Source organism: Schistocerca cancellata, chromosome 4, assembly GCF_023864275.1.
Source record: "Schistocerca cancellata isolate TAMUIC-IGC-003103 chromosome 4, iqSchCanc2.1, whole genome shotgun sequence".
NCBI lineage: Eukaryota > Metazoa > Arthropoda > Insecta > Orthoptera > Acrididae > Schistocerca > Schistocerca cancellata.
Window position 1 is genome coordinate 848076953 of NC_064629.1, and position 13373 is coordinate 848090325.

The following is a 13373-nucleotide window of genomic DNA, read 5'->3' on the forward strand; positions in this document are numbered from 1 at the left end:
ATGCCAGGATGGTTCCTTTCAAAGGGCTCGGCCGACTTCCTTCCCTAACCCGATGAGACCGATGACCTCGCTGTCTGGTCTCCTTCTCCAAAACCAACCAACCAACCAACCAAATATCTCTTAATGAGTGACCAAGTGGCCCCTGGCTCATCATTGGCCTCGAAGGGTGAGACTGACTTTTTGAAACCACATATACAGTTGTGTTCGTTACGGTCCAAGGTACTGCACACTGATCTCTATACTATATGGATGTTAAACTCCAGCTCTCTGAATTTGGCGGCCAAAGTTACTCGTATTTCGTTTCTTGCGTAGCTACAACGTGGCTGCCAATAAATGTCACGGGAAAACAAAATTAAATTCTTTTCGATTCTACTCTTACATGAGCCCGTTACACCGCATATTGATATGAAGTTCAAAGCCAGTAGTAAGAAAGGGATTCTATTTCATATACAAACCGGTGGAAATTCTTTTTGCCTAACTACAAAATGGCGGACTGTTTAAGAGACAAGAATCTGCAGGCACACCTACAAGTAAATCCCATGCTCTGAGATCAGAATTCTACATCTAGGTAGTACTATATCACAACCTGTAATCATTTACTCTGCTGGGTCTTCATTTGCGAACAATCAACACAATTTCCTGTGGTCCACTAGGTGACTAAAACTGCAATAACACGGTTGATCCTTGAAACCCCACTGTTACATAGTGTTAAAAGTTACTTGAACAGTATGGCGAAAGTAGTGGGCATGAGTCCTATCACACGTGTTTTATTTACATTTTTGTAGAAATGAGTGCCATAATTATTTTTATATGACTGTAACTGCCTGGTGTGATAAATGGGACCATAATCTACACAACCATATAAGTGGTTTCAAAAAGTGGTGACCTCTCCTTGTTAGTTGTAACTTATATAGTCTGCACAGAATGCAATCCTACTTTCCAATTTTTTAAATTCTCCTTCGCTTAGGCAAATATCTACTGGGAAAATCCAGTCGAATAACTTTGACAAAGGTGTCATGAGACAGTCAAAGACCTCTACTTATCTAGAGTAGCAGCATTTGTGGTACTAGTAGTAGTGGTAGCAGCTTTATTCATTCATAGGCCACGTTTACAAGGAAATTGGATATGTCTTGGTATTACCATTTAAGAACAAGAAACAAGAAAAATAAGGTAATTCATATATTCAGGAACTTACATACTTACATGTCTGGTGTTCCATGTCAGCACTGGTGCCATCTATTTACTATTTTCCCCCTTCTGTAGGGATGGAGTTGTCGTCTGTTCCACTTGATTGTGTGATGAGGTTACATGGCGCTGGTGCATGCTAGAGGGCACAGTGATGGGCGGAGTGGCGTATGACAGTCTGAACAGGGCTGGACAGTTAATGATGTCATGGTGAACTTGAGCAGACTCTGGACTGTGCAGTGTGCCTGTACTGCTGGTCTCTGGAATCGTTTGCCCAAGCTGTTTATCAGTCCTGGTGGTATGGCAGAACAGCTCCAAGAATTGGATATGATGGTTGTACTGGAAGGCATGCATTAGCCCTGGCTGAGTTGATATAGCTTATTTGGTGAGGCACTCTATCACCCTCCAAACTTTTAAGTGTGGATGCACATTATAGCGGAAAAGTAAGACATGTCAGTTGTAGTGTAGCTTCCACGAGAAATTTCTGATGTGGACAAGTTGTGATTGTGAGAGAAACTTGACCTCTTGTCTCCACACAGAGAGTAAGAGAAGATATATTTTGTCTTTTAATTCTTAGGGTACTGTTTTAGTGTATGCTTGTTCTGTAAAGTCCAATTCATGGAGTACTCAAGGTGACGAGTATCCGACAGAATCATTTTAATACACCTATGTTATTTGCCTGTTATGAATTCTTGAAGGTGGCACATTTCAAAGTGTTTGTTGTAATGTACGATTATTTGGGTAAGACTGATTCACTGCATGCTTGATGCAGTGATTTTCCTAACAGAGTCTTTCTAATGCATTGACATTAATTAAGAGTTGTCCACTTTGAAAATTGTTACATTTCAAAGGTTTCATTTAAACCTTTTCTTAGGCTTACGAGATTAATGCTGATATGAGGAGTGACTAATTTTGTGGCCTGTCTGCTAGTTTCTTGTTAATGTCAGTTAATGATTAATTATTTGCGCATTACTGAGGAAGATTATGATTGATATATTGACAGATCGTTTAGATCTGCTATATCAATGGTTATTAGTTTATGTGTTTTTATACCAGCTTGGGTATTCTTTCTGAGGCAGTAATTACAAAATGTGGTATTTTATTGCTATTTTCTTAAGATTGTATCTGCTCGGTATTTATTGTTCAGCTAATTCAATCTACACAAGATGTAGCCTCTTTAAGTTTTCTGTCCGCTGCTGTCTTCTGCCAGTTGAAGCCCACAACTTTCCTGAGTTCCTTATCCCAGCGATCAGGTGGTCTCCCTGGTGGTCTTTGTTTTTCTCTGGGACTCCACTCTAAAATTAATTTTGTCCATCTTCCACCCTTCGTTCATGCAATATGTCCTGCCCACTGCCATTTTAGTGTCTTAACCCGTTCCATATCTTTTACTCCTGTTATTGCTCGAATGTCTTCATTTTTCTGTCGATCTTTCTTAGTGAGACTTTACATTGATCTTTCCATAGCTCTCTGAGCAGTTCTAAGTTTCCTTTTGAAAAATTCATTTAAAGTCCAAGTTTCACACCCATATGTTAAAACTGGTAGGAAACACTGATCGAAAACTGTCTTCTTTAAGTATACTGTCGTGTTAGATTTGAAAACTGCTGCACGACTGCTACAGTCGCAGGTTACAATCCTACCTCAGGCATAGATGTGTGTGATGTCCTTAGGTTAGTTAGGTTTAAGTAGTTCTAAGTTCTAGGGGACTGATGACCTCAGCTGTTAAGTCCCATAGTGCTCAGAGCCATTTGAACCATAGTTAGCATCAGATGTTATTCTAAGTCTTTGTTAGTCTTTATTTTTGTTATATGTTGAAAGTTGTTTCATTTTGTTATTCCTTTTCTAAATACTGAATAATAAAAGATAAACTGAGGCACCAGTCTGATTTGTACAATATGAGCACAGTAAACTATGTGCGCTCTATTACATTTATAAAGTGGATTTTTATACATTCTGTATCATAATTAATATTTTATAATGAAATTTACTGAAACATGGCTGCAACTAGATGTGAAAAAACTACTTGGATAGAATCAGGTTAATCAGTAAGTGAAATTTATTTGCATGTTGTCACACATTGGTAATGTTTGATATAGAAATGGACTGAAAACCTTCAGACACTGGAAAGCGGCAAAATGCTTTTTTGTGAAGTATTCATCAAGTAATATATTAGAAATATTTGTTTAAATTTGTGTTTGTGGTAGGCTTATTTATTGTTAAGTAGCTCTCTGGATTGCATGTGAAACAGTTTTGCTAGCATCAGTGGTCAATATTTATGTGGTTCCAGTAGCAATACAAATAAGGCACTTGAACTATCGAAAACCAAATACAAGATCTAAAGAAAATCCACAAATCTTGAAGGAAAAGATACTGGGAGAGATATGACTATTGCACAAATATTTGCACTGGACTGGCAACAGAATTTAATCTTAAGCTAATTTATCATGGGATGTGATGGCAGCTCATAACACTGTTTTCCTTTTAACAATTATGGGTACAATATGACATAACGAATGAAAAAATTGGAACTTTGACTTTCTAAAATATTTATAAAATGCAGAGCCCTCTTCCTCGAGGTCCTACAGTCTGTGGAAATTCCCTCCTGTACCCCATAATAACATTTTTCGAACCAACACTCTGTTTTTTTCTTGTTTCACGCCTCTGACTTCCTTCTGTAATATACAAGCTATCCCTGCAAGCTGCAAACCATCTGAGACTGATAAATGTCATTTTCATACAAATGTGGGCTTTAGCATCCACTTATATTAGCTACCACGTTGTCTATGTGCATTTCATGTGTAAAAAAGTAAAAAATCATCTTGCAAAGACCGCAATTCCAGCAAAAAAGCATTTGAGGATAATATATGAGTTGAGATCTCATGACTTGAATTGAACTGACGTGATATGGCGCGATGGGCAGTGTGATTATACCCTGACGTGAAGGTGCCTTGATGGCCAGTGTGAATTGGCTTTAATCGTAGTGATATGTAATTATAAGTTACACCTTCGCATTAAATATGGCTACATGCCTACTATTTACAAGTGTTTTTTTTAAATACTAACATGAATTGGTACTGATTACCCACCATCTTTTACAGATTACAAGAACAGAAATTCTTCTACAGAACAGAAGGTGTTGTCAGTGAGGTCCTTTTTAGCTTGCTCTTTAATTTAACTTAGCTATCTGTCAGATATTTTATACATTTGATCATAAATTTTGGCAGTAGCATTGTTCAACCTTTTTCGTGCTAAATATAGCTTTAATGTGGGACAATGAACGTCATTTTTTCTTCTGTTGTTGCAAGTGTGGACATCATAGTTCCTTTTGAGCTGCTGTGGATTACTTAAACAAACCTCGTGAGGGTGTAAATACACTGTGATGCAGCAGTCAGAATAACCAACTTCCTAAACAATTGTGTAGAATTCTAGAAGATGATCATGACTGAGCACCAGATATTATTCTGACAGGGCGTTGTTGAGCAGTTAAGACATTTTTAAATATTACTTATCCAAGAACATTACTCCAGATAACATTATTGAATGAAAATATGCAAAGAATGTCAACTTCCTGATTTGACTCTCCTCAAGATTTGCAATGTTTCAAAGTGCAAATGTGTCTGAACTAAGTTGTTTTATGAGTTCTCAAAAGTGTTTTTTCAGTTAAAATTCAGATCAATATGAACTCCTAAAACTTTTCAAGTTACCACTCCAGTTATTATTTCCTCACCACATGCTATATTTATCATTCGTGCAATATGTCTAGATGAGAAGAACTGAATATATTGTGTCTTTTTAAAATTAAGGGTGTGACCATTCGCAGAAATCCACTCAACAATACTTTTAAAATCATTATATATCATTTATTGTATTGTTGTATGTTGGTTTGCATGGATTACAATACTAGTTTCATGTGCAAAAATAATTAATTCTGCTTGTTGTATATTAGACAGAAGATCGTTTATATATAAGAGAAACAATAGTTGTCATAAGATTGAGCTTTCTGGATATCCATAAGCGAACTCTCCCCAATTAGAAGAATATCCCCTGCTAACACTGGCGAATTATTAAGCCAACTTTCTGTATTCTTTTGATTAGATGTGGCTTGAGCCATTGATTGGCTATGCCATCAGTATCGTAAAACCTTAGTTTGTCTAAAAGAGTATTGTGATTCACACAGTCAAGTGCTTTAGACAGATCATAGATACTACTAATCATTGCTTTTTTGCTGGCCAGGTTGGGAATTTTCTCTGCCCAGGGACTTTGTGTTTGTAATGTCCTCATCATTTCATCAGATTCATCATCATTTGCGACAGTGGCTAGATTGGAATGTGTAAAAATTGTGACTTTAATGAGCACTGATGACCGTGCAGTTGAGTGGCCCACAAACCGAACATCATCATTGTCATTGCTTTTTTGTTAATTAATACTAGTAAAATTTGTCGATTGAATCTCTAAATGGCATTCCCACTTGAACACCTTTTTTGAAATCCAGACTGTTGTTTATGGGGGATACTATTGTTTCTTAAGTGCAAACCGTTTTAGAATACATAACCTTTTTAAATATTTTGGAATATGTGTGAGTAGTTATTGATATTTCTCCTATCACCTTTCTCATAGAGAAGTTTAACAATGCCATATTTCAACCTCTCTAGGAAAATGCTCTGAGTTAGTGATACATTACATATTTAAGATAAATCAGCAATTATTATATGGGCCTAAGTCTAGTGCACCACTACCCTAGCCACAGAGGTAACATCCGTTTCCATCAGATCACCGAAATTAAGCACTGTTGTGCTTGGCTAGCAATTGGATGGATGATCATCCAGGTCTGCTGAGCGCTGTTGGCAAGCGAGATGCATCCAGCCTTTGTGAAGCAAATTGAGGAGCTACTTGACTGAAGAGTAGCGGCTCTGCTCTCGTAAATTGACAACAGCCAGGAGAGTATTATGCTGACCACATACACCTCCATATCTGCATCCAAAGATGCCTTTAGGTTGAGGATGACACAGCAGTGGCTTAGTAGTGTTGGGCCTTCGAGGCCTGTTCAGACAAGTCTAGAGTTAGTCTTTAGTGCTGTGGTGGAAAGACCATGAAATCCAGATGAGCTTTGATTTTTGAGCTAATATATAATTTCCTCAATTTCAGAAGGAGAAATAGGTGAGACATTCATATGACTGAATTTCACCTGATTTACTTTTCCAAAGCACTGCTTTGATTTTTCTTTCAGTTTGTTTGTCCCATATTTTCTACAGAATTCATGAAATTATAATGAAACATACATGCCATCTGTGACTGATCATTTATAGCCCTTCCATGTAAATCAGTAGTGGTGTTATCCTGTTCTGTGACAGGTTGTCCTGTTATTCATTTCACTACATTCCATGTAAACTTAAGTCTATTGTCTGAATTATTAATTTCTGATACAATGTCCATGTTCCTTGATTTTTAATAACTTTTCTTAGTAATTTTTAGTAGTTTTTGTAGGGAACAACTACATCAGGATCTTTACTGGTTCTTGCCAACAGATACATTTTCCTTTTCCTTTTGAAGATACTTTAATCTCTCTAGTGATTCGTGGACACTTTCATTGCTATTTACTGTCTTCTCTAATTAACTTGTGTGGAAAGGTTTTTTCAAATAATGATATGAATTTATCATTGATTGCATTAAATTTCATATCAGCATTTGGTTCATTATAAATTTCATCCCAAGTCTTCTCTTGTAAACTATTCTAAACCCTCGAGTGTCTGGGCCTGTGTATAAAGTGCACCAGTCACAAATAACACTGAAGTGTTCTGTTCCACTGTTGTTTTTCAGTTGCTAGCCCATACCAATTCCTTCATTATTGCTTCAGCGAATACAGTAATAATTAATGTTGTCATATGCCCAAATGCAGCAATAATATAAAACAAACAGCAACCTTGGTGAGAAAAATTTTACGATCTATGCAAGGAAACGCCAAGATTCCAAGCTAGCTGCACAATCCCACAATCAGGCAGTTATCTACGAGATAATTAGTAATAAAATATGCGGTGGCAGGGATCTAATCCAACTGTGCTGTTTAATTCTTTGAGTGCATGTGTGGTGACACACTTATGCGGCAATAGAGTGCTATAATTAAAGATTTATTTTATTCTTGTTTAATTAAACCGTGATTTAGCTCATATAATGCAAATTAATTTTATCATTGTTTAATTAAACTAAGACTGATCTGTGATTTTACTCACACATGTTTACCTTGGTAAAATAAAGACAACTATTGTTTACACATGTAAAAATTGCACCCCATACCAGCTCCCACTCGACGGTTAAAAATGTTTGTCATGAAGTCATTGATTATTCTTATTGAGATATATGTGCTCAGTGAGGCGTTACCTTATTTGTCCTGACAGTTTATCATCATCAGAGAGAGCATATGTTGCTGATTATACAGTGCAGCACAGAACTAATCAGTTGAGGGCCCACTGTCTTTATCCATGCATGTTGGAAATTGAATTACAGAAGGATTCAAATAAAGTTTCCAGATCATTTTTACTATCAGAATCGTTTAGAAAATCTACATTGAAATCAGACTTGCGCCATAGGGTGGTGGGGTTTTGGGTTCCGCTAAGTAGGTCAGGTGTCCACTACACACAGGAGGCGGCTACACGGGTAGCAGGGACTGTGTGGCGTGGAATGGGTGGTTTTTTAGGTTATACAGTCTCGGGAAAGATCAGAAAGGGCTCCTGTCTCAAAGGGTGCAGGGCACAGAAACGACGAGAATCGACCAAGCAACAGTCGGTATTGTAGTTGTAAATTGTCATAGCTGTGTTGGGAAAGTACCAGAGCTTCAAGTGCTGATAGAAAGGACTGAAGCTGAAATCGTTATAGGAATGGAAAGCTGGCTAAAGGCGGAAATAAATTCTGCCGAAATATTCACAGAGGCGCAAACTGTGTTCAGAAAGGATAGATTAAATAAAGTATGTGGTGGTGTGTTTGTGTCTGTTGGTAGTAGTTTATCTTGTAGTAAAGTTGAAATACATAGTTCCTGCAAATTGCTATGGGTAGAGGTTATACTCAACAGCCATACCAAAATAATAATTGGCTCCTTCAACCGAGCACCCGACTCCGATGATATAATAGCTGAACGGTTCAAAGAAAACTTGAATCTCAATACAAATACGTACACCACTCATACAGTTATAATTGGTGGAGACTTCAATCTACCCTCGATTTGTTGGCGAAAATACATGTTCAAAGCCGATGGTAGACAGAAAACATATTCCGAAATTGTACTAAATGCTTTCTCTGAGAACTACTTTGAACAATTAGTTCGTGAGCCCACACTAATTGTAAATGGTTGTGAAAACACACTTGACCTCTTAGCCACAAATAATGCTGATCTAATAGAGAGCGTCATGATGGATACAGGGATTAGTGAACACTAGGTCATTGTAGCGAGGCTCAAAACCATATCAACCAAAACACTAAAAATAAAAGCAAAATATATCTATTTCAAACAGCAGATAAAAATTCGGTTGATGCCTTCCTAAGAGAGAGTCTCCATTCCTTCCAAGCTAATTATGTAAGTGTAGACCAGATATGGCTCAAATCCAAAGATACAGTATCGACAGCAATAGATTCATACCGCATAAGTTAATAAGAGACGGGACTAATCCACCATGGTGCAGAAAACATGTCAGAACACTGTTGCAGAAGCAACGAAAAAAGCATGCCAAATTCAGAAGAACGCAAAATCCTCAAGACTGGATAAGTTTCACGGAAGCTCGAAATTTAGTGCGGACGTCAATGTGAGATGCTTTTAATAGGTTCCACAATGAAACATTGTCTCAAAATACGGCAGAAAACCCAAAGAGATTCTGGTCATATGTAGAGTACACCAGTGGCAAAAAACAGTCAATACCCTCACTGCGCGATATTCATGGAAAAATGGTTCAAATGGCTCTGAGCACTATGGGACTTAACTTCTCAGGTCATCAGCCCCCTAGAACGTAGAACTACTTAAACCTAACTAACTAACCTAAGAACATCACACACATCCATGCCCGAGGCTGGATTCGAACCTGCGACGTAGCGGTCGCCCGGTTCCGGACTGTAGCGCCTAGAACGGCTCGGCCACTTCGGCCGGCTATCGATGGAAATGTTACCGATGATGGTGCCACTAAAGCGGAGTTACTAAATACATTTTTCCGTAATTCCTTCACGAAAGAAGACGAAGTAAATATTCCAGATTTCGAAACCAGAACAGCTGTTAGCATGAGTGACATAAAAGTAGATATCTTAGGTGTTGCGAAACAACTCAAATCAAGGCAAGTCTTCTGTTCCAGATGGTATACCAATCAGGTTCCTTTCAGAGTATGCAGACACAATAGCGCCTTTCTTAGCAATCATATACAATCGCTCACTTGAGGAAAGGTCTGTTCCTAAAGACTGGAAAGTAGGACAGATCATACCAATATTCAAAAAAGGAAATAGGAGTAACCCATTGAATTACAGACCTATATCACTGACCTCAATTTGCAGTAGGATTTTGGAGCATATTCTGTACTCGAACATTATGAATCACCTTGAAGAAAATGACTTATTGATACATAAGCAACACGAATTCAGAAAATGTCGTTCTTGTGCAACACAGCTAGCTCTTTATTCCCATGAAGTAATGGGTGCTGTCGACAAGGGATCTCCGATTGATTCCATATTCCTAGATTTTCAGAAAGCTTTTGATACCGTTCCTCACAAGCGACTATCAATCAAATTGCGTGCATATGGAGTGTCGTCTCAGTTGTGTAACTGGATTCGTGATTTCCTCTCAGAGAGGTCACAGTTCGTAGTGACAGACGGTAAATCATCGACTAGAACAGAAGTGATATCTGACGACTAAAGAGACTCGTTCAATGTGACAGAAGTGAAATCCTTCTGCAAATTGCTGCAGATTTCAGTGCTGGGCCACCAACAAGTTCAGGCATGTGAACCATTCAACAAAACATAATTGACATGGGCTTTCGGAGCTGAAGGCCCACTCCTGTACCCTTGATGACTGGATGACACAAAGCTTTAGGCCTCGCCTGGGCCTGGCTACAATAACATTGGACAGTTGGTGACTGGAAACATGTTGCCTGGTCAGACAGTCTCGTTTCAAATTGTGTCGAGCTGATAGACATGTATGGCTATCGATGTGGAAGCATGGCCAGGATATACCCATGATTTTTTGCGTTTAGGGTTATCGTAATGAACCCATTTTTTGTCCACAGTCACAATGCGCTGCAGAAATCCCTTCCATTTATGCCTCTGAAGCAACTGTTCACAAACACATAAACGCCGTTCAACGTCTCTTGGTTTCAGCTCACACGGGACCCAAGTTCCTTCTTTCTAAATCATGCCCATAGCCTTGAGACATTTTGAAATGGCTTGCTGTGTCACTCTCACTAGTCATGCCAATCATGAATCCATGGACCCTACATGTTAGCAGGGGACTGTTCAAGCTGGTGGAGGCTCTTTAATGGTGCTGGGTGTGTGCAGTTGGACTGATATGGGATCCTTGACACGTCTTGATACGCCTCTGACAGGTGACACGTATGTAAGCCTCCTGTCTGATCAGCTGCATCCATTCATGTCCATTGTGCGTTCCGACGGACTTGGGCAACTCCAGCAGGACAATGTGACACCCCACACGTCCAAAATTGCTACAGAGAGGTTCCAGGAACACTCTTCTGAGTTTAAACATTCCCACTGACCACCAAGCTCCCCAGACATGAACATTATTGAGCATATCTGGGATGCCTAGCATGGTGCTGTTCAGAAGAGATGTCCAACTCCTCGTACTCTTACTGATTTATGGACAGCCCTGCAGAATTCATGGTGTCAGTTCTCTCCAGCACTACTTCAGACATTAGTTGAGTCCATGCCACGTCGTGTTGTGGCAGTTCTGCGTGCTCGCGGGGGCACAACACAATATTAGGCAGGTGTACCAGTTTGTTTGGCCTTTCAGTGTATTAGTGCAGACGGGGTTCAGCCGGACTCTAGGCTGACAGAAGCTGTAGACAATTTTCCAGTACTCATAAGCGTTAAAGAGTTGTAATAGTTTATGAGTTTAGCAAATTTTATACCCATTTTGTGATGTTTGCGATGCTTACATACGTGTCACCTGTCAGAGTCGTATTTAGACGTGTCAGGGATCCCATATCAGTCCAACTGCACACACCCAGCGCCATTAAAGAGATTCCACGAAGTTGTTTAAGAAGGGTGTTGAATTTGACTGGACAGAGGAGTGTGAGATGGCTCTGAGAAAAATTAACGACGGTTTAACGAGTTCACCTCTGTTAATCTTCCCAAATTTTGAAAAACAATTTATTCGTTAATGGATGCATCTGATTACGCCATGGGCACGATTCTTTCTCAGGAATACAATGGTGACGAAAGACCTATAGGTTACACCTCTAGTCAGAGGAATTCAGCTGAGCTGAATTATTGTAGTACTGAGAAAGAACTTTTAGTCCTTATGTTTGGAGTTAATTATTTTAAATGCTACCTACATGGTCGGAAGTTCACTGTAGTCACTGACCACGCTGCTCTTAACTCGGTGGGCGTTGAAATTACCAGAGTATACTTGTATAGTACATCACAAGCCAGCTCATCTCTATCAAAATGTAGATATGTTAAGCCGCAAAGTCAAAATTGTTCAGACAATTGAAGTTTCAAGAGAGGAGCCAAAAGAAGCATAAGAAAGAGATGCAGAGTGTCAGTAGTATGCATCTGTCCCATGGTTTGTCACTGAAGATGATACTGCATATCACAAGAGTCCCTTTGGTAACAGAGTAGTAATACCCAAGGAATTACAGCAGTGCATTATGATAAAATGTCATGAAAGTCTGCAAGCCTGCCATAACGGACGACATGCCACAAATGCTAAAATAGCCTCTTGCTTTCCGTGGAAAGACAGATAAATGGGTGTATGGAAATATATTCCAAACTTAGGCAGGCAAAAATATCAGAGTTTTAAACATGGCCACTGAACCAAATATTCCAAACTGTTGAGCACAGAGAGCACCCTTTCCAAGGAAAAAATGCCTTTACAGACACTCCAATAAGGTATAAAACCATTTCAACCCATCATGTTAGATGTTGTCGGCCCTTTTCCACAAAGTATCAAAAATAATAATTATATCTTGTCTATTCTTGATTACTTCTCTCAGTACTTAATTCTACAAGGTGGGGAAAATAAAAGTGGCATGGAGAACAGAGTTTCAGGGTACAAAGCAACACACCAGAGGAATGGAAGTACAGTACTAACCCGATTATAGCAGATGTTGAAAGTGACCACCATTTATCTCTTGACACTTTTAGGCCTTGGTCAGCAAGTTGCTGAAGGCGGATCGAAGTTGGACTGTTGAAACTGATACAGTCTCATAGGAAATTGTCTACTGCAGTTTTTGAGGACTATGGAGGGTAGTTGCAATAAACCCTAGGCTTGAGGGCTCCCCACCCAAAGCAATTGCACACTAACAGATCAAGTGACCTGGGATGACCAGCTAGGACCGCAACCAGACAGACCTCTGCTAACAACTCCGTCAGTGTAATTACTGTGTAAATGTCCTCCGAGGCTAGGCTGGCTGTATGGGCAATTGCTCCATTCTATTGGAAGTAACGAGGAGTGGTTATATGCATACATTCACGTCCAATTGTATCCACTCGTCTGGGCTTTGCCCTACCCTGTAGTACCACTCACAGACATGACCACTGAAACAGTCATGGAGATGAGCTGACTTGTGATGTACTATGTAATTATACTCTGCTAACTTCAATGCCCACTGACTTAAGGGCGGAGTGGTCAGTGCCCACAGTAAACCAGCGACCGTGTAGGTAGCATTTAAAATAATTAACTCCAAACATAAGGGCTAAAAGCTCTTTCTCAGTAGTACATTACCACTGAAACAGTTGCTTGCGCCTTTCTCAATCACTTGATTCTTCATTCGGAAGTCCTAATCCCCAAGGATCGAACTTCATGTCTGCTCTCTTTGTACAAGGATGTAAACTGTTAAGAATCAATAAATGGTGCACAACACGTTTCCATATGCAACCTAACGACTGCCTCGAATGGGTGCATACGACGTTCGTTGGAATGCTGTCTTATTACATGGGGAAAATTTTTGCAGCATGCGATAGATATGTCACTTCTAAGTATAATAACTAAT